The following is a 25,957-nucleotide window of genomic DNA, read 5'->3' on the forward strand; positions in this document are numbered from 1 at the left end:
CATTTTGGATTGAAATGTTTCATTGAAATCGTTTGTAAGGTCATTCTGCTCAAAACTTACGCGAATTAAGTAGCGCGAATTTGTCTAGCTTTAAATGGCAAAAATTTCTCTCGTTTAATTCTTTGATGGCTACCGAAATCCCCTTTGAAGTAAATTTTCTTTTCATTGTGGATTAAAACGGTGTTAAGTCATAGAAATTGTTTTAAAATGTAGCCATGTTAAATTGCTAAGGCAACAAAAAAATAGGGAGTGAAATTGTAGGGTGTTAAGTTGTTCAGAGTTAAAAAGGGGGGAACCCAGTTCGAGAACCCAAAGCAATTTAAATTCATTTCTTTTTCGGAGTGGAGGATGTTGCTTCGCCCTCAGGCATCGAGCGTGAGTCATGGTATGTATCGAAACACCAACAATTTGACTGGGAGTTGAAGACTTGATTATTTTGCCAGCACTGACCATTATTAAGACCATTTATTATGAAAGAAAAGAATCGTTATACCAATTTGTCTAATGATTTCAGTATACCAGATGATTTGGACACTCAAAAGTGATAGTGAAATCAGCAGTTCCAATAGGCCGTTTAGGTAGTGATTTTCAGTTTAATTCAAACAAACTATCTGCTTCACATTTTGATTCTCTCATGGAAATAAAATATCTGCTTCGATTCAGTTTTTTTTTTCAATTTGGGTTTGGTTTATCATCAAAAACGTTTAAATCTGATCAAAAAATTGAGATTTGTGCAGTAAAGCATGGAAAACTAGCACTTTCAAAATTTCTCTAAATCTCAATTCAATTTTCTCTCTAAATTTCTCTAAATCCCAATTCAATTTTTAAAGAGGACAAACAAATACAATTTTCGAAGAAAACGATTTGCAGCGAAAATTATTTCACAAGTTTACAAAAATTTACAGAAATTTAAACTTGCGGATGATCGCTAACTATTGTATGTTTTTTATTATTTCTTTCCTCAGCTCAAAACCAAATTTTTTTTTTCAAATTAGTGAAGCTTTATCTGCGTTGTGTGATAAAAGGATCTGTCATAAAACTAGAATTCAGGCATATTCGACAGTCATAGTAATATAGGCAAACCGGACAACAGTTTTTGGAGAAAAATGCATCGTTAAACAAACAAAAAAAATTTTAAAAAAATTTCAATTTAGCAGAAATTTTTTGAATTGTTGAAGTTTTTAATTACCAAAATGGTAGTAAACATCTCCAAAAACTAATTTTCCTCCAGTAAAATTAAATTTAAGCTCAATTGAGCGTATATTGTAAGCGGCCTAAATTTGTCATACTAAGCCTACTCTCTGGCTTTGTCGTTTGAAATTAACAAATAATCAAAAGTTTCAAACTGTTTTTTTCTCGACACTAGAAAAATTTTTGGGAATTTTCAAATGTTGTTCGAATCCCGACTGAGAGGGCTTTAATATGGTACATCACTCAACCCAGTCCGATGATTATTTGTGGCACCTGATTTTGCGTGGAAGACGAAAAAAAATAAACAAACACACCCAAATACTAAGTTCCTCCCCATTTTCATTGGTCGGAACAAAAATGTGTATCGATACAGAGTATTCAATAAATATGGGAAAAAATATTTTCAAAGTAGATAGTAAAGTTTGCAACAAAGTGCTTTAATGATCGAAACTAAACGCAGAAATAGACTTTCTTTTGCCTTAGATGCTTGATTTGGAGAGGACCACTTTTGACAAATTTTTCGTTGATTTTGACTAATTTTTTTTTCATTGTGAGCAAAAGATCTCAATTTCCTTTAATGAAGGTATCAATACATGGTTTAACTACTTACCAACTTTATAGAGTCTGAAAATGTGAGTTTTTTTTACTATCTCTGGTAAATTTAATAGGAATAAAGACTGTCTCGATCAAGCGGAATAAATAAATCTTCAACAAAGCTATGAAATTGTTCATTGGGAGGATTTTTCTGACCTCAAATGTGTCCAAATATTTCCGCCGTTGCGGTCGATCTACCAATTTATACGGTCGATTTATCAGTTTGAGTGAAACTCGAAGTGAAATTTCATCCGAAACTGTCCTTGAAAGCATAACGAGAACAAAATTTAATTTGGAATATTGTCCACTGGTGTAATCTAATCACAAAAAAAATGGTACAATCTCACCATTGCCAAACTATAGATCTCAGCAATATACAGAAGGGAACTTAAAGATTTTTTTAAAAGTTTTTTCAATCAAATTTAAACGACTCGAAAAGTTAACAATAAATATTTTTCGTTTGTTTTTTAAGTTATAATGCAAATTATCAGTTGAAAACTGATTTTTGTAAGGCGCGCATTTCCATCAAAAGAGCTTACGACTAATCAAGTTATTTTTTATCAGACTGCAACTATGTAGAAGCTGTTGTAAAGTTTTCGGTAAGCTGTTAATGGTTTATATAATAAAAAAAATTTGGCGCAATGAAATTTTAACAATAAACGTTTGTTTTTTCAATTTCATCATACCATAATGTTTTTTTAAAAAAATTGATAAGTAACAAGAATTTTAACCGCATCATCTTTAACATACTCGTAGTCTGAGGGAAAAAATAGACTAATCGTGAATATCTCTGCCTAAAAATGCGCGCATTGTCAAATCAAGATTGCAACTAATATGATCCGCTTTATTATAATTTGAAAAAAAAAAAACAACAAACGGGTTGTATTAAAATACTGAAGTGCTTGAACATAGTAACCTACATATCGCTAGCTTAGCATATCCATTATTTGGATTTAATTTATTTGGTAACTCATCCTATACCAAGATTCCAATATTCAAAATTCATTTAGTGGCCCATTTTAGTATTCATTAACTCATCTAAGTCTTGAACTGATTGGGACAAGTTCACAGATACTTCAAGAATTAATTTTAACTTTGGCCATTTCGAAGTGTTTAACTAAAGCTATTATCAAAAAAATATTCTTCAAGAAAATCTGGCAAACAAGTAGTAGCTCAATCAGTAGCGCAAGCATTGAAAGTTGTTCTTTTCAAGATACTATTCTCGTCAGAGCAGTGAAAGAACAGGATTTTTGAAACTACTTCCTCGCTATCGCAAGAGACGACTTTTCATTACGTACAAAATTAACATATGCTTAACATATCAATAGGTACCATTAGGGGGTGAAGGTAACGTTTTGCCACCCAATTATCACCCAATGAACAAATTACCTCGTTATTCGTTAAAAACTAAAGTTTTTTTTAATTGGTAGCGTATAAGTGCGGTTATAAAGGAAGAAGTAACAAAAATTATTATGATTTTTTAATTAATCGACGAAGTTTTGTCTACTCGTCTAATAGTCTAATAGTTATGGCCAATAATTAATTCATTGGTCGGCAAATCAACCCAGCTTGAGAATAACGCGTTTAAAATTTCAAGTTTTTGTGCGTTTTGCCCGGACAATTTAAATAATCACTGTAGAGCTGATTTATGTTTTATTCCGTTACAATTGAAAAGATGCTATCAAGAGCCTTCTTTATTAGTTTGAAGTCTTTTTGAACCACGGGATTAAACGTGTTTCTAGCGAGTATAAAACATGATAAAGTATGGGCCGAATTCTCAATTAAAATGAATTTAGCGTTCGCAGCATATCTACGTGATAAAGAATGTTTGAATTTGTAATCGACCATTGAAAAAGAGAAAATGTTTTTTTTTTTCATTTCGCTGGTCAATTAAAAAAGCAAGTATTCGCTTAGCATGTAGATTTGACGTGAGCACAAAAGTTGATGAATTGTTTGGTCTTGATTTATTGGAAAGATGCCTTTGAGAGCCTACTATTGCTGTCTGATGTCTTTTTGAAGCCACACGGGGCTCAAGATTTTCCAGCTGGTATACAACCAACAACTATTCTCACCAAAATTACGTTTGAGCTCAGTCAGTTAATTCTAAAACGTTTTTTTTTCAATACATTTAAAATTTTTATAATTTTAAACAAAACAGAATCGTTCACATCAATTTTATATAGATGAATATCAATTAGCAAAATTTTGGTCCTGGGTCCCAACACTTTTTAAAACTAGGAGAAAAAGTTTTAACTTGAGCCAATTACGCTAGAAGTCGGAAAAGATGTTTCATCCTAGGTCATATCCTCAGTGTGCAGATTAATGAGAATTTTGGGAGGTTGTAGCGATGTAGTATGATGCCAATTATGGCACGTGGTGAGTTGATATGATGTGGATAAAATTCTTGTGGTGCATTTTCGAAATTTTGTTCGATGGCACTACCATTTTGATGAGTTACTCGAAGTTCCATGGGGACATTTGCCGGGCTGTATGAGTAGTAAGGGCCATTCGACCAGAAGCCAATCGAACTTAGTGCAGTGAAACGAGTTTTATCTTATTGGAAGCTGACCGTACGATTCTGATGATTAACGATGCTAAATGTGAAATTGAACGAAAAAGAAAAGGTCTTTTTGGATCGGAGTTCTTATTTTTCAAACTTCAATTTGAGCGTGCATCACACATAACACTTTATTTTTTCGCGAAAATGAAAAGCAAGAAAATTGGAACAACAATTTTTGCGACTAGAGAACACCGATAGAGATAGAAAACGGCCGGAACGGAGATGGTTGAGTTTCAAGGATGAATCACGCTCTTAACTTTGACGATTGTTTCAGTCACAATCATTACTGGACAAATCTCTTCGATCAGTAAGGCTAATGGGAGAATATGTCATCATTTCCAATCGTGAAGAAGGCGCTTCTTCACGCGGATTCAAAAAGTCGGAGTTTCGGGGAGAAATTGTAAACTGCATATTAAACAATTTGTAGCTTCCTGGGGTGTCATAAATTGATTTTAATTAATATCTTATTCGATTTCAGATTTTGAGAAGCTAGGAGTTAAGGTAAAGGGATGATCGATCTCCGATGGATATGATGGTTTTATCTACTGAACAAAAACAACAGTAAAAAAATAATAGCGTATTATCCCTGTTTTTAGGAGTAACCTCGTGGTCTGGGCATACATAAATTGAGCGGTTTGGCCGATAGCTTTTCAGTTGTAATAATATCGTCGACCCGATGTTACGAGAACCACATTGAACTAGGTGTTTTTGAACAACATGCCTTCATCAAGAGTTTTTTCAAATCAATTACTTACACTAATGGCTTTTAGAAAACGCAAAGTTTGCAGAAAAATCAGATCCCGGCTGGATTCGAACACCAAATCTTTGACGTCTCAAGCATGTGTGTTACCTCTACGCCAGATGCTTGACTGTATTTAAGCTTAAGGAACTGGTTGAAACACGAAAAAATTATAAGACTCGGATGCAACAACCTTGCTTATAGCAAGGATAAACATAGCCAACAGACAGTTGGAAAGGTATCAATAAACTCAGAAAAAGAACTCTTTTAGGTTTTTTCAAGGAGTTTGTTCTGATTTTATTGATAGCGCTCCAACTATCTGTTGGCCAAATTATCCTTGCGATAAGCAAGGTTGTTGTATCCGAGTTTTTCTGAGTTTTTTGATACATTTCCAACTGTTTTTTGTGTATGTTTATCCTTGCGATAAGCAAGGTTGCTGCATCCGAGTTTTTTCTGAGTTTTTTGATACCTTTCCAACTGTCTCTTGGGTATGTTTATCCTTGCGACGAGCACGGTTGTTGTATCCGAGTCCTATTCTTTTTCTAGTGTTTCAGCCAGCTCCATAAATTTTTTTCAATCAAGCATCTGGCGTTGAGGTAACACACATGCTTAAGACGACAAAGATTGGGGTTTCAACTCAGGCGGGATCTGATTTTTTTTGCAAGTTTTGCAATTTCCAAACCCATTAATGAAAGTAATTAAGTTCAAAACAAAATCTTGAAGAAAGCATCTTGAAGAAAGCGGTTAAAACATCTGAAGCTCTGTTTAGGCGCTAGCTAGTCGTTTTAGAACGTAGCTTTGTTTACAGTCGGTATGTACTTCCGCGCGAAGGTTACAAGTAGCACTCGCGATTCAACTCTCGATCCTCTGTCGCGAACATGATAGCTCTACTCAAGTTGATTGTTATTGTGCAAAAAACGAATAACAATTTGACTCTTAGTTAATTATTTTTCTCTCTCCCGTCTTTTCTCTTTGCGAAAACCGGTGTTCTGACTTTCGCGGTTTTTTCAGTTGTCGCGAAAAACAAGATTGTTATGTTTCATGCACGCTCCAATCGAAGTTTTAAAAATATTAACTTCATGTGCCATTCGACCAGAATGCCGTAAGAGAATGATTCGAAAAAACGAATTTTATTTAGAGTAGTCCGACTGTATGAAAGAGCAGTTTCGTTGATAAACGGTCTTATTCGACAAAAAGAACGAATTGGGTAGAGTCACGTTTAGTTGACATGCTTGTTTTTAAAACTTTGTTCAAAAAAAGACACGTGACTTTTTTAAATTTCACGAGAACTGAAGAAGAGCGAAAATCAGAACCGTGGAAAGAACCGTAATTTTCGCTTGCAGAGAAACATTGCGCGGACATCAAGGGAAACCACTATCGAGAAAACAAGAAGCCTTCTATTTTGTAACGATTTTGCTGATACAATCCTTACCGGAAAGGTTGAACCGATCGGGAAGGCCAAGCGTGAAGACAACAACCCTACCTGGTCGTGAAGAAGACGTCTCTTCAAGAATATTTAAAAAAATGGAAGGGTCTTGGGACACGCTCTTGAACTTTGGTTTTAATAGTTTTCAGCTTCCGTAGATGTCCTGAATTTAAATTATAACATCTATTTTCAGTTTCAGGCAATGAGAAGCCAACGGTTAAGGAAAGGGTCGATCAATATCCGATGGATAAGTTGGTTTTCTCTACTGTACAAAAATATTAACGGTCTTAACAGTAAAATTACAGTCTATGTGTAATATGGCTAAAAGTTGAAAAACTGGCATGTCAGAATCAAAAATATACCCAAATCAAATTTTTTTAACCATGAAACAACAAAAAACTTAAAAATCTCAGAAATTTACAGGGAAATGTTATTAATGATTACGTAATTTATTATGTAATTAGAATTGCTTAAACTAGATTGGTCAAAAAGTTTTAGGTTGTTTTTAGACATAATTTTCATTTTTCAGATCTCTGATTGTTTTGTAAAAATTGTAAAAATTTTTAATTCTGATGATGCACAAAATGTACGAAAACGTTTGAATTAACATTTTAAATTTCTTTTAATATTAATATGGTAACTCAATAATGATAATGTTTCTACCCCGCTTTTAGGAGTGACCTCGTGGCCTGGGGATACTGAGACCCAGCCATGAGTTCACTATCTTGCAAGCAACTGAGTTAATTTGCGCGACTCGGCTGATAGCCTGTAAGCAGTAACAACTCGTTGACCCGATGTTATGAGGACCATTTTGAACTGGCTTTGGTAGAGACGGTGAAAAGCACATGAAGCTCTATCTTGACGCTGGCCAGTCGTTATAAGATATAGTTTTGCTTTCCGTCTTCATGTACTTCCGGGCGAATGTTACATCAGTGCAAACTGACAGTTCCCACTTCGTTCTTTTTATTTTTTGCCAATAATACCGTTAATCATCAAAATCGGCAAATCTTACAGTTAATTTTTGGGTAAGATAAAGTTCGTTTCGCTGCACCAACTTCAATTGCATTCTCGTCGAATGGCACAAGCCAATGAAAAAATTGAGGAGAAAAATTTAAAAATTATCTGACAATTAGCAAGTAGTTCATTTTGAAATTTAAAGTGTTAATTCAAACAACGTTTTCGCACATTTTGTGCATCATCAGGATTAAAATTTTCTACTATATTTACAAAACGGTCAAAGATCTGAAAAATGAGAAACATGTATAAAACTGCGTTAAACTTTTTGACCAATAAAATTTGAGCAACTGTAATTACTTAATAAATTACGTAATCAATTATAACAATTTTCTGTAATTTTCTGATATTTTTTAGGTTTTTGTTCTTTCATGGTTATTAAATTTCGATTTGGGAATATTTTTGATTCTGACATGTCAGTTTGTTAGTTTTTAGGCATGTTATACATGGAAAAAATTTTTCTTGTTATTGTATTGCATTGCTTGCAAAAAACAACAGGAAGCAGATCGGGCTGAGAATGATGTTAAAGTTTTTCTAAGATATGTGCACGACACAGTTAGAACTGTCAAGGGCGATCTTGGGTTAGTTCGCGAGGCTGCCAATAAGTTGTATCCGAACATGCAGTTCACCATAGAAGAACTTGATAGCAACGGTAATTTGGCCTTTTTGGATTGAAATGTCAACGTGGACTCAGGAAAAAAGGTCACATGTGGGTGTTACCAAAAACCCACTGATACCGGCACCATTCTAAAATTCAGAGGTTGCGCATCTTTGCAGTACAAAAAAAACGTTATTGAAGGGACGGTTCATAGGTTTTTTAGATGTACCTCAACATGGGAAAATTTTGACCACGCATTGGAAAAAAGTAGGAAACAATGAATTGAATATCGAAAATCAATATCCGAAAAATTGGTCGGACAGGGTAGTGTTTGAAACGCTTAACAAGATTATTGAGGGAAAGAAACATTTAGAGGTGAAGGCATCAGAACCGAGAAATGATAAATGGTTAAAAAACTCACCCCCCTTTTTACAATGCAATATCGAGGCAATCCATCTCAACTGTTAGCTGCAAAGGTTCGGCAAATAACCGGGGCACAAATAATGTTTACAACAAGAAAATTGAAAACATGCTTGCCATCTCTCAAAACTTCCCGTTAGAGCAACACTTGTTAGTTTGTAATAAGAACGTAGGCGGTACTGCTGAGCTGAAGTCAGAGATTATAGACCAAACAGCCAACACTCACTAGCTACTCACGCTAGAGGCTTTGCATATTTGAAGGGAGAGGCTGAGGATCAACACACGCGATGAATTCAGGAGCCGGGAATTAACACTAAAATTATAGTCCATGTATAACATGGCTTAAAATTAAAAAACTGACATGTCAGAATCAAAAAAAGTATTCGCAAATCGAAATTTTATAACCATGAAAGAACAATAAGCTAAAAAATATCGGAAATTTACAGGAAAATGTTATAATTGATTACGTAATATATTATGTAATTACAGTTGTTTAAACTTGATTGGTCAAAACGTTAGCATTTTTAGCCATGTTTCTCATTTTTCAGATCTTTGATCGTTTTGTAAATATTGTAAAAACTTTTAATCCTAATGATGCACAAAATGTGCGAAAACGTTTGAAAAACATTTTAAATTTCTTAGTCTTTTTTGTTTTTTTTTTTTCAGGAAAAATTCTTGAAATATTGGTGCAATGCACTTTTTGAGCTCAATTGAAATTCATCTGCTCAAAGTGACGGAAATAACACTCTCCTAATACGAACGTGGAAATGGCGCGAAAAGACGTGAAGTATTTCTAGTTTCGAAAGGAAATTTTTTTTAAAGATTTCCCAGTGGAATAAAAACTTTACCTATTGATCCAGTTTTCTCAAGTTGGGTTCATGTTATCAAAAAAGCGCCAATCATAAATTGTTCTAGAAAATCAAAGAGCTAAAGGGCATAAGTTTTTTCTTTGAAATTCGGAAGTTCTGATTTTTTCAAGAAAGTCAAAAAGTATGTGCCATTCTGCCAGATGGCACAGCGCAACCTTCCGACGAAGCACGAATCAGAGAGAAAAGGCCTTAACAGCAAAAAAGTGCTTGAAAGGAGGGTCAGAATATTCTGGAATATTTATTTTTTAAAATTTCGATTTTCAAGTTGACATTTCTCAGAAATACGAAAAACGGCCATTTTGAGCCAAAAAGTGACGAAAAAAAGAACAACGACAGATATGGTGAAAAACAGTCGTACAAGAGACGGAAAATATGAAGCCTCTTATCGTGGCAACAACACACGATAAGGACCTTAGCAGTGAATATTGGCGGAGAAGGAGGCTTCAGTGGGGGGAAGAAATATATCACGGAACCCTCCCGGGACGCAAATCAGAAGAGACAAGAGCGTTATCGCCGGAATATCACGGGAGCGGAGGCTTGGTCCCCCAGAGACTGTTCTATGTGAAGGGACTGTATAGACTAACTTTATAGCTACTGGAATGTCATAGATCTCTTAATTAACACCGTTATTGTTTGATATTTCAGAATATGAGTAGCTAGAAAGAGGAAAGGGTCAATCCATCTCCAATGCATTTAATATAGAACTGTCACACAAAAACATGTTAAAATAGGTTGTTCGAGCCGTGTTTTTAATGACAATCACGTAGTCTGAGGATCCGAGACTCAGCTATGTGGTTGTGTTCGCATGTAAACGAAAGCTGATCAAAAGTCGTTTGACTGATGGCCTAAAAATGGTAACTTTTTACTTTGCCCTAGACAGACCAGAAAATCAACTGGCAAGGTCGAGACGGTGAAAAGCGAGTAGGATTAAGGTAACTGACGCCTGCCAGTCGTTAATAGGTACTTTTTCTACGCTCCGTCGCTGTGTAGTATTTGGGCGAATGTTACAGTAAGTGTTTTTTTTACGTCTACTTGCATTCATAGCTCTTTTCCAATCTTCGATTGGCTTTGTTTTTTTTTAGCAATCTCCGTAAATTTCTTTTTTAGTCTATGATTTTTAATGATTAAATTTTGTTTGTAATTTTTTGGACGGCATGATGGCGGACATTTGATCTAATTTTTTTCAAATTCAGACATGGTAAAATTACAAAATCAAATTTTCATCAATTGAACCAACAAAAAGCCAGAACAGAAAATATATATAAATCAATTGCAAAATTGTTAATGAAAGAAATAAGCAATAATAAAGATAAAACCTATGGCAGACATATACAAAACAAACAACAAATGTGGGATGAATCATTGAGGATTGAAAAGAGAGGGGGAATGCGCTAACAGCAAAGGAACAAAGGAGCACCAGAATTGGGAATGCAAAAAACGTAATAAACTGCACAAGACTAGATGGCCCGGCTGACAATCATAGTGGCGTTTCCTCTCATGAGGCACACTGAGAGGCACTGGAGAAGGCGAACTGGGGCAACACGAGCGTCACGTGAACCAGAACGTCTGGCATCAGCGAGGATAGCAACTGACTTGAGGGTTTTGATAGCTAAAGCGGACCAACCCCCGAGCGTTTCGACTGCTAACGGGAAAAAACTGATTCCTTATTCCTCACAGTTTTTCTCGTGTTTCGAAAATTTGCGGTCCTCAGCAACTTCCAGGGAAAAATATCGCCGGGTTTGGACCGTTCTCCAGGTATTGGGTTCCGTTGCTCCTTGATGGGGGCTAAAGAGGCAGCCGAGGTAGCATTGAAAATAATGTCCCGTAGTCTGTCGTGACGGGAGATCCGGCCACCACTCCCCCCACAAGCGACAGCGTGGTCCACGAGGACGTCCGGAATGCCAGACGGACACGCGGGGCACCTACGAGCAGACGCGAACACAGGAAGACCAAGGCGGTATCTGACAGCAGCTTGGAACTCAGCAGGTAGCAGGTGCAGGCCAAGACCTTTAATGGGGACTGCGGTAAGCCAAGCGCCGGCGTAAGGCAGAGAGAGCGACTGAAGACGAGCTTGCTTGCGGGAATCGGGAAGAGACGAGAAGAACGCGTTGTAGGTGGCCTTATCGAGTTTCTCTTGGAAAGCTTCTTGAGTAAAACCGGGAGTGTTAACGCTTCCAGACTGTTCACGGAAGTCGTTCGAGGCACGCAGGAATGTAACATTCGTCTACTGCAGTCACACATGAGGCTTAAGAAAAATAGGCCCTATAACCACTGGCTCAAGGGTCAGGGACACCATCTCTTGTGTTTTTCTACCTCAAGAACGGTCGGAGCCAGTTCAGTTCGTTTGTGACATGAGACTACGACCCGTTACAGCTTAAAGGCTACTACTAAAATATCCCCCCACTCTAGAATTAGAAACGTCCCCATACTTAGGTCTCTAGATACCCAAAATACATGAACGCCGTTAAAAACCGGGTTGGAACAATCCGTTAAGTTACTTTTTATTAGACAGTGGAACTTTGATCCATTTCAGGTGGATCAACCTAAAACTCGCCTTACCTCAACATAACAATTATAAAACACACTCTAGGAATTTAAATTTGTACTCACATAGTAGCACGCTCAAGAAGTGGGAAATAATCCAGTCGGTAGTTAACTCAAGAATTAAATAACGTAACTAAATGAGTCTAATGTTTTATAGTTTTGACAATAGGAACGAGTTTATACTCTAGACAATAGTTTCCTTGTGAACCATTAGGACACTCAAGCTGTCCACCTTTCCACCGAAGGTTCACTCTAGTCCAGTTCCGAATAATACTCCAGTCGTTATAATCCAATTCGAGGGAATGCTCTCGTCTCTGTCACAGATGGGACAGCTCTACTCTCGATTATGATCGATTATGATAGTGATGGAAATTGCGAATAGCAATTTCCTACTGCTTTTTCTTACAACTTTCCCGCGTGTGTGTCTCAATTGCTCTGAAATTGTTCTGATTTCTTTTTTCTGATTTTCAGTTATCGCGAGAAAATCGTGCATGACAGGTTCCATTCGAAATTTTGAAAAATTAAATTTCACTCCAAAATCAAGTGTTTTTTGCTTCTCTCAAGGTCAAACTTCCAAATATGACCGACTGGCACATACTCCCCGGACTCGAGATCGATGTCCTCATCGCGCGCTGTCTTCTGCCAGTGAGTCCCAGAAAAACCGAGTGTTGCTCAAGATACAGTGCCAGTGGTCATTTACAGAAGTTTGCAGCAGACTTAAGCTTATCTACACCCCAAAATTCACAGCCATTTAAAATTTTCACACTATTGCTAAACAGCAACCAAAATCTGCATACACCTGCACCCTTGAATTTGCGCTTTTCAAGCCAATCATTTTAAAATCTCTTTTGTCCTATTCAATCAGGAAATTGTCATGCAGCATTTCGATTTATATAATAAATATAGTATATTAGTAACAATATTTGCTTTGTTAAAATTTCTTTTTCGTGAATCCAAGTTTCACTCGGATCCACGCTCAAGCCCCCCTTCCCTCTCAAGACTCAAGATCCATCCGATTTGCCCATTCATCTCGTACTCTTCGCCTTAGAGGTACTACATCCTGAAGTGCTAGATGCGGCAAACTGTCTCAACAGTTCCTCTTCATCATCGGAACTAATCACAATCTCCTCCCAAGCCTTCAGCTGTTCATAGGATCGCATCCATTCTCTCTGCTCCTGCAATCTCTTTGCTTGGTTGGGTAGTGCCTTCACCCTAGCTTCTCGGTTCAAGCAAAAGGAGTTGTGCAGGCTCAAGCTCACGTTCTTCGCCAGGTCTTCCTCTAGTATCGACTCCCTCGCTTTGGTATTGTCTCTAGACATCTTACCCACTCTTTTCCATCCTGTCGTGATCGCATTACGATGGGTTAGCAGGGGTCTCTTGAAAGCTTCCGGCCCAATCTCGGCCTGGAACTGTCGATACTCCTTTTGATGTTTTCTCATGTGATCTTTCGTTGTCATGTACAACCAAGACGTCAGTGTCGCCCGAAACCATGGAAAGTACCTCAAGTGACTCCATACGTGCCTGACTTCCGTCGGTATGGCGAATACTTTGCACGCAGTCTCAAACAACTCGAGTCTCCTGCTGTAGTCTATCGCATATATTGACTCAGCCGTTGGCGTCGTCGCCTCCCGATACTTCGTTATATTCTCTTCTATCCATCTCAGAGCTAACATCGTACTCACTACTAAGAGCGTCACCTTCTGCCGGTGATCCGGTAGTCCGATCGACCGAATCTCTTCCACATCCCACACCAGGCAAAGGTTCTTGCGATCTGGATACCACACCGTTTGTGCCAAACAGTGGCATGGGCATTCCCCATGAGAGATCTCAATGCTCCTGAGATTACGCTCCCCTGAGGCTTCCAAGAGAGGCTCAAGCTCCATCATTTTCTCGTGCATTGTGTCGTTGTCTTCCAGGTTTGGAGTACTTCCCACAGGTTTCCCGATCACGTTTTGTCTCTCGTGATCGCTTGTGTTTTCTCTTTCCAACTTCAGAAGATCTTCTCCCCAGATTTCGCTTAAGTCATCTCTCAATTCTTTTGGTACTGTCCCTTTGATTTTTCTCAACAACTTGTGCGAGTGATGCGACATCCGAGCCAACCTCACGCACTTGGGCACTGAGAAGGCCTTGTCCACCAGTATTCTCTGGCTGGACACTTCCACCATCGCCATGTGTAGCGGGTAGTGACTTCCGCACAAGTTGGCCATCATCGACCCTATCAGCGATTTCGCGTTCAATGGCAAGCCATAAGCCTCGCTCATGGGAAATCCCATTTCCGCCTCAAGACCAACCTTCCAGCTCCGGATGTGTTTTTGAGTCACCTGCAACACCCCGGGCCATGATTCTACGCTCAACGCCGTCACTAAATGATGTTCAGATTCCAGTCTCTCCAGTGCCTGCAGACCACACATTCTCGAGAAGAATCCGAGAGCTGTCGCTATATTCACCGTGGTTCTCGCGTAACATTCCGCTATTATTTGCACTTCACTTTTCTCCCTTTCTGTGATGTCTTCGAACCAAGTGACCAGGTCTTCTTTTTGAAACGACAGTATTCTGACGCATGACCGTCCATCGCAGATGTGCTCTCCGTTCCCACACGTCGAATCCAGACAGCTACCCGGCTCCAATTTCTTTGCTGACCCGGGGTCGCTCGTCCTTTCGCTTGGCTCTTGCATCTGGGGCGTGATTAGCTTATGTAGCACACTCAACTTCGCCAGATCTTCATCTTCCGTTGGTGCTAACCTCACTCGCTCGGTGGTTTCCTCGATTAGACTCGCATGGGGATGTGGACACCAGGAGGGTCTTAGTAGCTTCCATATCACTCCCAAGTTCGTGGTTAACAAGCCATTTCCACCGCCCATGTTCACTTCAACTCTCTTGATTGAGCGCGGTATGCTTATCACCTCTGGTGTTTTCTCAAGAATCAGGCCCAGGCTCGGCCCCTCTTTTTCCACCGCGTCTATTTCCATTATTCTTTCTGTCCAAAACTTCAGTAGCTCCGCTACCTCATGGTTTCTGTGGGCTCCTCCAGCTTCCGAGTCTAAGAAGGGATTGTAGGCTATTCCCATCACTCCAGACACATATTGGTATTCCCCCTTCTCGCTGAGTCTCGAGTACTGTTCTGACGAGGCCAGGTTACGGTGAACATCATGTTCTTCCTCGAACTTCTTATTAGAGAACCTCCGTACCTCGTCCAGCTTTCGATGGTTCTCTAAGGATAGTCTGGAACCATCTTCTTTTTCTATTCCTGTACTCTGATATACGTTCAAGATGATCGTTGAGACTCTTTTCTCCACGGTTTTACTTCCACTTGCTCTCTGGTGGCATGCCAGGATGGTGCTATCAGACATCGTTGACATTATCCATCTCAAGAAACATGTGGCATCTTTTCTTCTAGCCAGGCTCAAGCCTGAATTGTCCCTGGCCACGTGTTGCATCAGTGCCTGATACACCTCTAGCTTCTTGCTTCCCAACTTCAGCCTGTCATACGAGGTCAATGTCTCCAACTCTATTCCCACCAGACTCCAGGTGAACATTAATTGTCCCGCAGTTCTAACGAAGGGATTCGCCATTAGTGGCGGTGCTGATGAGGATGTCCTCATCGCCTCTTCAAAATGATCCTTCATCAAACTCTGCCAGGACCTCTTCAGATGACTTGCCATCTCTATCTTATTAACCTCGGCTTTTTGCTGGGTGGCCCAATTGCGTCGCTTGCGAGCTATTCCACTGTCCAACTTCTTCAAGCAGTCCTCCATTTCCTTCAATGTTTCGAGGGCCACCCACCACGTCCGGGAAGTGTTCCTCGTCTTGTTCCTCTCCAATGGATCACTCGTCACTTGTTTGCCCATGTCCTGATGTGCCTTCGAGATCCATTCTTTGCCGATCTCCACTTCCCCTACCTGTCCGTTCGTTGAACCTCTCTTCACGTTTATCTTCTGAGGCTTGAAGTCTTCTTCTGACGTCGAACTGGCGGAAACCTCTATTTCCTTTTCTACTTCAAGTGGTTTCCTGAGCTCCGAGCTGTTCTTGTATGCCGCCGTCTTGCATCGAGCCAAAACGATGGGCGCCGTCTCTCTCAAGTTTCCTTCCGAAACAGCATCCACTGAAGGACTACCCCATCCTTCCACTTCTCTCTTCCTCTTGCGAGTCTTCACATCTCTGCTCGAGGGCGTTGTGGCTATCATCATTGATTCGACCTCTCCATCCACTCCTTCCAACTCTTGCCTCCCCCCTGCTCGAGCCTTAAGGATATTAGTACTTTTAATCATATTACTAGTCCCAACCTTATCCTTTTTTATATCATCAACCATTTTATCCACAGTTTTTTGTTTCAGAGTAGAGCTGTCCTCACATTTCTCTTTTCTAGTCTTCGATCGTGCGTTCCTCAGCTCCACTAGCTTGTTCAGCAGCTCTTTTCTTGCTTTCTCATCCAGACCCGTTCCTATCAGGAGCGGTTCCCCGAACCTCACTACTGCGTCCCACAGTTCCTTCTTGAACTTGTCCAGCGTCGTCTCGCTGCCCACTTCTCGATTGAATCCCTCCAGGAATTCCTGCCAAGCGTCATCCTCGAGAGATCCCAAGAATATGTCCCTGTTCCCTTCGAACGTGTTCTTCTCCCTTTCCTCCGAGCTCAAGAGTAACATCCCCATATTGAAGGTCTCACCTGCCAATGGCAATTCCAGATCCTTCCGGGGAGACGGGATCAGGGGTGGTGTGGCAGTATCTGCCCAATTCTCCTCGCTCAAATCTTTCAACAGCTCTTGAGTGGTGAGCTCCTCCCCTGATGGCCCTGGTTCAGGCGTATTCCCCACTTCCATGTCTTCACCGGCTTCACTGAGAGTTTCATCCATACTCTCTTCTTCTGACTCATGTCTCCTTCTCTCGAGAATTTTCTTAAATCGGTCCTCGACGGGTCCGCTCCTCTTGTCTCCAGGTGTGTCCACAGACAGTGGTGATGGTGTCGTAGGATCCAGCTTTTTGTATTCCGTCAGTGCTACATACAGTTGACCTGCTGCATCTAGTTCTGTTCCTTCCTGTCTTATTTCCACCTGTTCCAAGCCATAGGGCGCCTTATATTTTCTCGTGGCAAATTTCATGTCGTCCACCAGTGCGACGTGCCCCTCCATCACGATCATCCTGCCATCATCCCATATGGGTAACATGTTCTCAAGTCCCTCCTTCTCAAGAGTTCTCAAGTACTTCCGCACCTCATACCCTGGGGGCTGCGAACCTCTACTCTTTTTCGCTTGCGTCGTCCACGAATTTACCTTCATCTCGCTGGTATGGAAGTAGACCGCCGCCGTGTAGCCATTGAACAGGGGGTCCCAGCCATCAGTGAAATCCTTCTGCATTTCCTCCGTCGTCATCCTCGCCATTATGGAGGGAACTACCAAGGGACTATTCATTCCTAAGGTCATCCTCCTGACTATTGGGAACTCAGGCATGGTGGCCGGGAGGATTTCTTTCTCCATTATGGTCTCCAGCTCCCTCTTCACCAGTGCGAAGCACTCCTTCCAGGCAGGAATTCTCAAGATTTCTCGTCCGTCCGCCGTCAATGGGTTCAAGTTCCAGAATTTGGGATACCTTTCAATGGGACCCTCTCGCTTGCCTCCCATTCTACATTGCATTTGCCCCCTGAAGTTGTACACTATCAGCTCGGCATCTTTCACCTTTCCAAAGAGTAACGTGTTGCTCATTCGCCCTCTGAGCACCTCCTGCTGACACCAATTTAACGCCGTCCCATCCAGTATACTGATCAGGCTCAAGTGCGTTACAGAGTGACGATACGTTGTCACCAGGGGGTCTGGGAACGCGTATGTCACTGCTGGACCATGAATGCAGGTCACCACCTCCTCTAGGCCCCGGATTATCCCCATTGGGTCCGACCTCATTGCCAGGCATAGGTCCGTCAGCAGAGGCATCCCTCTGTTCGTCTTCTTCCATTCTTCTCTCGAAGTTGGATTCTCATCTTCACCCGTCATGTGCCGATTTTGCATCATGAGGTATTGCACTAGCAACGTCTTCAATCCTGCGGCACACTTGTAGGAACTGGTTTCAATGCTCGTGTGGACTCTCCCCATAGACAGAGGCTCTCCATATTCCATTAATCGATGAAACGACACCAATTCCCCATGGGTCAAGAGCACTAGTGCCAGGTACCCATCAACTCGAAGTGTCTCCACTCCCCGACTAAACATGTATGCTGGACCCATGTTGAACAAGTATCTGGGGTAGACCAAATACAGGGCCAAGAGCAGGCTGATGGGCATGCCCAGTATCTCCTGCACGAAGGCTCCAAAGATAGTCGCCGTGGTACCGAATACTCCTGCCAAGAATTCCTTCTCCCAGCAAGGACTCAAAATCTTGAGAATCTCGTAATCCCTCCGAGTCTTCAATTCGCCTTTGGCGTGCTCTCTCCAGAACCCTGCGATCGTCACTTCATTGGCGGCCGAGACAAATCTAGCCACCGTCATGTCTCTTACTTCGGCCAGCTCCAGTTGCTTCTCTAGGAAACTCCAGACTTGCTTCACGAGAAGTGGTGCTTCCTCCCTTGTCTTATTCGTGGCGTTCTCCAGCCTTGGTGTCAAAAATGGCCACCAGCCATTCTCTTGAGTCAAACGATATTTCAACGATCCTAATTGCTTTTCCGTCTCGGCCACATTTCTTCTCTCGTTACTGGGACCTCTAGACTTGCTGGTGGAGTTCGTGATCTTCACATCCATACTCCGAAACCACAGGCTGGCCGTTAATTTGCTTATCGCCGGGTGATTGTCCCCGATGACTGGGCTGAACTTGAGCTGCCTGGCAAAGTTCGATATCTCTAGCAAGAGCACCTCGTCTAATACGATCAGGATGTCGGCTAGTCCATAAAAGCCCCTCAGTGCATGAGATATATCCGCCCATGCCGCCGCCAATTCTGACTTGCGAAGCCTCAGGTTCGATGGCTCCAACTCCCGATTGGGGGCTGCCATTAGAATCCGCCATTCACTCCCTTCTGCTATCAGGATCAAGACCGCGTACACGAACTGTAGGGCGGGTGGCATATTCGCGTATCCAGGGGATGTGGTAAACACCACCTTCGTCTTGGACCCGAATCTCGAGACAACATTCTCTTGCACTTCATTCATCGCCGCAAACAACGCTTGAATGGCTTCCCATATCTTCCTCGATGTCGGAATTTCATCGCCCTTTAGTTGCTCAAGAAGTCCCATCGCGTGCAGGTGATCATTCATCCCTGCAAACAATAGCAGTTCAGGTTCACAGGGCATCTCCGACTTTATTGCCACTACCAGAGTTAACATCTGATTCAATTCAGCTCCTGGCAAAGAGTATATCAAAGTCTCCGGCCAGAACAACTTGGGAGACGTTCCTTCGAAGTCTGATCCCGCCACAATGACTACTCTCGCAGCAGCTGGGTCTGCTCTATCATACACTGCCAGGGTTTTGGCCAGCTGGGTACTCCCACAGGGCTTCCCGTACCTGGGATCTTCCGCCAATTTCGAGCCTTCGTAAGCGGCATCTGGCAATCCCGTTCCTCCCGGATTGAGTAGCTTGTCTACCACCTTCAACTGTGCCGGGGTTGCCAACCTGATTCTGGCGATGCTAGTTCGGTGCTTGGGAGGTTCTGCTATAAGTCCCGGACTCCCCAGCAGCTTGAGAGGTCTGTAATTAATGGGTCCCATGATCGTTTTTGTGGGAATTCCCGTCAGGTCTGTGGTCTCCATCAACTTCGCTCTCGAGAAGTGCGCCTCTTGTGCTTTCAACCAGTCCACGCAATGATGCCTATTCAAATCCTCGTGTGATACTCGTTCGATCCCCAGGGTTTCCGCCAATTCTTGCCTGCATTCCAAACTCTCTAGATCCAGTTCTTTCACCTTCTCAGGATATCTCAAGCGAGCGGTCTCCATAGACTTATTTTCCCGTTTGCTCTCTGCCACTACCACTGAGGATATCGCCGAGCTTGGAGGTGTTGATGACGTCACCTCCTCAGACTCCATTGGCGTGGCACTCTGCAATCTGGTCTGGCTGCTCCTTGAACTGTCTCTAGTGTCAACTCTCGGTCCCAAGCGATCAGACAAGACCCTTGAGGCCAGGAATGGTGGGTTCGGAGGTGGTCCTAAAGTGAATTGGGCTGTCTCTAGCAGATCCGCCTCCAGCGCATTTATGTGTTCTTGGAAGACGTCGTTTAGCCACTCTGCTCCCCTCGGTCTATCAAAATGGATTCCATCACTGGAGGTGTCTTCAGGGAATCCCTCTTTCTCCATGCGCTCTGCCACGTCCAACAGTCTGACAGGGAGTACACTCTTCCGGTGGATGTCTCTTATCCCCTTGTTTAGGTTCCGCACCTTCTCATTCATCTCCAAGGCATGCTGATCAAACATCATATTGTAGGGGACAGTACATATCGTCAACAGGATGGGGTCCATCTGAATCCTCAGTTCCTCAAGAAGGCAGCTCACCTTATCGTGCAGCCTTGTTATTTTCCTCGCTTCACCCCTTGATACATCGTTGGTCCCGATCATCAGGGTCACCGTGTATACTTTGGTCATCCCCGGCATGTCAAGCGTTGCTAACATCTGTGGCGTGGCAGCTCCAGCGAAACTCAAGATTCCCGTCTGCCAGTGCGATCGGATCCGGGTCAACACCCGCACCAGGCTGTCCCCTACGATTAGATGAACCGCACCTTCTGGTACCCGGGGTGGCGCCATGTATTGCACCCAGGCCGCATCATGAAAGCAGTCTCTCCTAGCTTTCTGCTCCGTGCTCCAGTCCAGCCGATTGTGCCTGTGGTACCTCCCCTCTGTGTTCTTCTTATAACTCAAGATCACGACACTCCTAACCGGCTGCTCCCTCCGCGTCGGGGGAAGCTCCGGTCTTGCCGAACTCTCACGACTCTTTTGTCGCAATCTCTCGCCCAGTTCTCTCAAGCGCGATGAGCCGCCGCTCACCTGACCGTCACTCGAGGTCGAGGTTGGGGTATATCCCGGCAGCTCCACATCCATCAGTGGGCGTATGGGTTGCGTCTCTAGGCTACGCAAGGAAGACGTTGCGTCATTCGGTATCCAAACTTCCAACCCTTCACTCATGTGTTCACGGGCCTCGCGGTCAAGGTTGAACCGTGCTCTTGCTCTGGGGGCCTCATCCACCTCCATACGTGACTCTGGCCTCGAGCTGGTGACCACTCGCTCCTTCGGCCTGGCTCCCTTCTGTACATCAAGCTCGCGTTGTCGTTGATCTATTCTATCTAATTCCGACCTCAGTTGATCACGATTTGCGGCGTTCTCCCGCACCCTTAACTCCTGTTGATGCTCAGCTTTTTGTATCTCAAGCAACCTCAGAGCCTGGTCTCGCTCATTGACCGCCTGGTCCCTTTCCAGCTGAACCTTCTCCCGATCCAGATTTGCCTGATCCCGATCGAGGTTCGCCTTATTCCTTTCCTTCTGCGTCTTCTCGAGCTCTTTCTTTAGAACACCTAGATCCGGATATGCCTCGGTCGTCTGTTGCATTCGTGACATCGATGGCACCCTACTCGAGCTCTGGCTGGTGGACCTTACTGTTGGCCTAGTCGGTAGTGGGAATTCCCCTGCGCCATATTCGGTATTGTTATTCAGGCCAGGATTCCTTGCCAAGTCAAAACCCCTTACTCCTCCATCCACATTCCAAGACAACCATCTGGTCTGTTCTTGGTTCGATATTCCCTCGGTGGTGTAGCCGATCATCAAGACAGCCTCCGTTGCAGACTCCCTGCACTCACCTTGGTCCTCCAACTGGAGGATGGCATTCAGCATCACCGCCATTCTCTCGTCTATTTGGGTATAGTCCAAGTCCCTCAGGCGCCTGTACAGCTCATCAAGAGTGGGCTTCCTCAGGGCCGCGGGCACGGAGTTCCAGAATCGGTCTGCCATTCTTTGTAACTTCGGGATGTATGTAGGTAGATGTTAACCAGCTCAAGAATTACCTTACCAACTCAAGAATTACCTTACCAACTCGAGTATTACCCAATTCAAGAATTCTCTAGAAATGTCCTCTTGCAAGTACTTGCTGTAGATTCGGATTATCGCGTGTTCAATCAAGATTCTCTCTTTCTGTTTCTCGCTTGAGTGTAGTTGGATTTTCAACTTTGTTTTTCAAACTTGATCTGAAAACAGAAAGCTCATTAAAACTTAGCATGTCACGTTCCTAACCTAAAGACCCCCCTTTTACCAGTATGGTTAAAATCTTATCTTTTCATATCACTTAAAACAAGTCGATAGGAATTCCCTGAAAAGCATGCAGATTCATTTTATGTTTTAGCACCGTTCACTCGTTTTAAAATTTAATTGTCATGCCAATCATATCTTTAAGATTCCTTTACCTGCGCCGCACCCCAGTACCTAACTCAAGACTCCTCCCTCACACCCGACCTGATACCTCCATGTACCCGACTCAGGCGATGCTCAAGTAGTACTTCTTGTGAAGATGCACCATTATCTCTGTTTCTGCAAAGACCACATGTAGGATAGCATACAATTCCCTCGAGCTCAGTTTGCCCCTATTTGGGTCGTACACCGGCATCGAGACCTCCACTATTCCTCTTTCAATCATGAAGTCACGTAGTCTTGTCAGTGCCAATATCACGTGTTCGGGATCAATTGTGTTTCTGTCGTTGACTCTCGTTACTAGGAAGCAGAGGTATTTGCCCGGGACTTGTGCCACTGACGGTGGAAGCGCTGCCATGCCTCCCAGTCCTGGCCTCTGTCTGAACAGAAACTCTACGTTCTGGTACTCTCTTTTGAAGTCAGCCTCCAATCTTGATTTGAAACTAGTGTCCGCCGTGATGCAGATCGCGCTGGTCCTGTTTGACAGGATGAAGTCGCTATCCGTTATCATGATGTTCTCTGAGTATTCATTGGGTATTTCGAATTTCGTTTTGAAATTCTTTCCTATGCTAGGCTCTGGTTCTTCTTCCTCCAGTTCCAATCCGCTTGTTTCCCTCACTTCCTTGAGCTTCTTTATCATCAAATTTTCGGTGTGGGTAAGTCCTACCCCCACTCCCCGGACAAAAATATTTATCGACGTCCCCATCGATGTAGTCTGGTCTGAATTGTCCTTAGGGATGTCCAGTGGCCTGATTGTTGCTGTCCATCCGAAAAGAGGGTCCTCTGTCTTCATGTAATTTGCTGCTGATACATCGATTTGCTGAATGCTTTGTCCTTCGCGGCTCTCGTCTTTGACATCACGCATCCACTCTAGAATCCTCAAGTTCGTGTTCTCCCTCCTTTCTATTTCACTCTGCTCGAGATCCGTCTCCAATTCTGGCGTCGAGTAATCATCCTGCGGATAATGTCCACCATCGTCAATGACCTGCCATTCCTCTTCGGCTTCCAGTCCGCCTGCGCTTAGTAGTTCATCGCCCAACTTGTCTGGCTGTATCTTATCGATCAAGAAGTCATCCCCGTACCTATTGTACCTCATACCTGTTCGTTTACGATTGCCAGTCCTGGTTTCCGGTGGTGTTGGTCGATCCGGCTCCATCCACTTCGGTACCTCGTTTTGCTCTGGGTCGTTCCAGTCTTCTTCTACAAATGAACCTGCATCCGACTCCACTTCTATCTTTTCGTTGTCGTCCAAACTCAAGTTCTCATTACCATCATTTTTCTCTCTAGTGCCTTTCTCATTCACTTCGCATGCTGGTTCCACCACCAGGTACTCAAGACCTTCCATGTCTTTTGGTAGGCATCAGTCCTCCGGGGACGGGACGTGAGGCTTCAGATTTTCGTAATGTGCTGCTCGCCCTGTACTCAAGCGATAGAACCGTCCTTGTTGATGTACTTCCGTAATCATGAATGGTCCTCTCCATTTCTTGAGTAGTTTCTTTGTTCCCTTGGGCGGTATGACATTTTGGAAGACCCACACGTATCGGCCCACTTCGTATGGCTTTGCTCTTAGTATCTTTTCGTCATATTTCTTGCGTTGCCTCATTTGCGCTTGCGCCGTGTTTCTCCGACATAGCTCGTTTAGCTCTTGTTGTCTTTTGATCGCTTCCTTCACGTATGCTTGAGGTGACGTCCTCTTCCCCTCGTACTCCGGGTAGAAGAATGTTATAGGCATTGCCCTTTCCCTGCCTGTCAACATCATGAAAGGACTGATGCCCGTCGTTGAGTGCTGAGTACTATTATAGGCTCCTACTACCTGTGGCAGATATTTGTCCCAGTCCGTCATGTATCTCGAGCAGTACACCCTGAGCATGTTGACCAGTGTCCTGTTCTGTCTCTCTACCAACCCATTGGTCTGTGGATGATAGGTCGTCGAGTGTGCTTGAGCAATGTGTGATCTCTTCATCAATTCTTTTGTCAAGTCCCCCACGAAAGCCTTGCCGTTGTCCGACTGGAAAGTCATTGGACAACCATACCGCGATATCCAATGCGTTATCAGGTGATCACATGTCTCCTCTGCTGAGGCTGTCTGGCACGGAACCGCTTCCGCCAACTTGGTGAAGTGATCTATTATAACTAGTATTTGGTTATAACCCGACTCCGTCATGCAGATTTTCTGATGGTCTATCTGCACCACCTCATTGAATTCCGAACTCTCGACAGACTTGAGGGGAAACTTCATCTTCCTTGGGTCTTTTACTTGAAGGCATGCTAGGCAGGCATTCACCCATCTCTCGCAAGCTTTTCTCATTCCCGGCCAGTCAAACCTGTGAAGTATCCTTTGTTGTACTTTATCTATCCCCTGGTGGCCCATCTGGTCGTGTGATCTGAAAAACACCTCCGTTTGGTACAATTGTGGTAGTATGATGAGGTTGTGTTTGTGTAATATTTTTTCCTCATCTCTTCTCTTGCACGCTACCACCCCTTCAGCTGTGTGATAAAGTAAGTCCCTCTTTTCTTTGTAGAACTGGCTCAAGATCTTGTAGCTGTCTTCCTCAAGTTCCCCCTTCTCCTTGACTCCCGAATGGATCCATTTGGAGAGGTTACTTGTCATTTTGTCATTCTTCTGGGCCCTTATTACGTCAGACAGCCTGTATCTCGCCTTAACGTGCTCCTTTAGCGCCATGATCTGTCCATTCATCTCACCAGGGTTGTGGATGTCATCGCTCAGTTTCACACATATCATCCTTTTCACGATTTTCATGTCGTCTTCTGGTACCAGATTCGTTCTGACGTTTGAGTTGCACGATAGTTCCCTTAGTGGTTTTCTTGAAACTGCTATTTTCTCCAGCTCTTCACCACCTCGTACCTCTTGTATTTCCAGATTGTACGTCCCTGAAGATGGATCCGTCTGTAATTCCCTGTCGTGCTGTCTTATCTTCTCTTCCGCCAGTATCATGCATAGACTGTCTTGGTCTTCGCTGCTCTCATCCGAGTCTTCATCCCATTCTTCACGCTCCCCGGACAATTTCCCTTCTCCGGTTTCGTCTTCTCCCATGAATCTGGACCACTCCCCGGACTCTTGATCTAGTCCCAGGTGTTCAACTCCTTCTCTGAATGTTACTTTCTTATCCCTGACTTTTGTCTGCTCCAGAATTTTTTCGGGGATTTTTTCAACTAGTGATCGCACAACTTCCTTGCTATCAGTGATGCTTCCTTTTGAGACGTCAGTATTGTCCACTGTTTCTTCTCTCCGAAGTATGGTTAGTTCCGGTGCCTCCTGACCTTTCCCTTGGATCACGGGCTTGTCATCTGATAGTTTCTCAAGCAGCCTCATTAAGTCTTCATCTATTCGGACCGTTCCCTCCTCTACCTGGATGAGATCATAACCTTTTGCCTTGAGTGTTTCCCTCACGATCTTGGACTTGAGCATTATTCCTATCGGAATCCCTCTGCTTTTCTTCAAGATGGTCTTTTCAAGAGGCTCTTTCGGCAATTCGGGATGATCTTCAATCGGTTTGCCTGATTTGTCCAGCCATCTCGTGAGTGGAAGACTGTCGTACGTTTCTTTGTCCATAAAGGAGAAGCCGTCTTTGATCTCAGGTCTATCCGCCTCTCTTTGTTCTTGCCTCTCGTAGAACTCCGTC

The sequence above is a fragment of the Symsagittifera roscoffensis genome, chromosome 10 (genome assembly GCF_963678635.1).
Source record: "Symsagittifera roscoffensis chromosome 10, txSymRosc1.1, whole genome shotgun sequence".
NCBI lineage: Eukaryota > Metazoa > Xenacoelomorpha > Acoela > Convolutidae > Symsagittifera > Symsagittifera roscoffensis.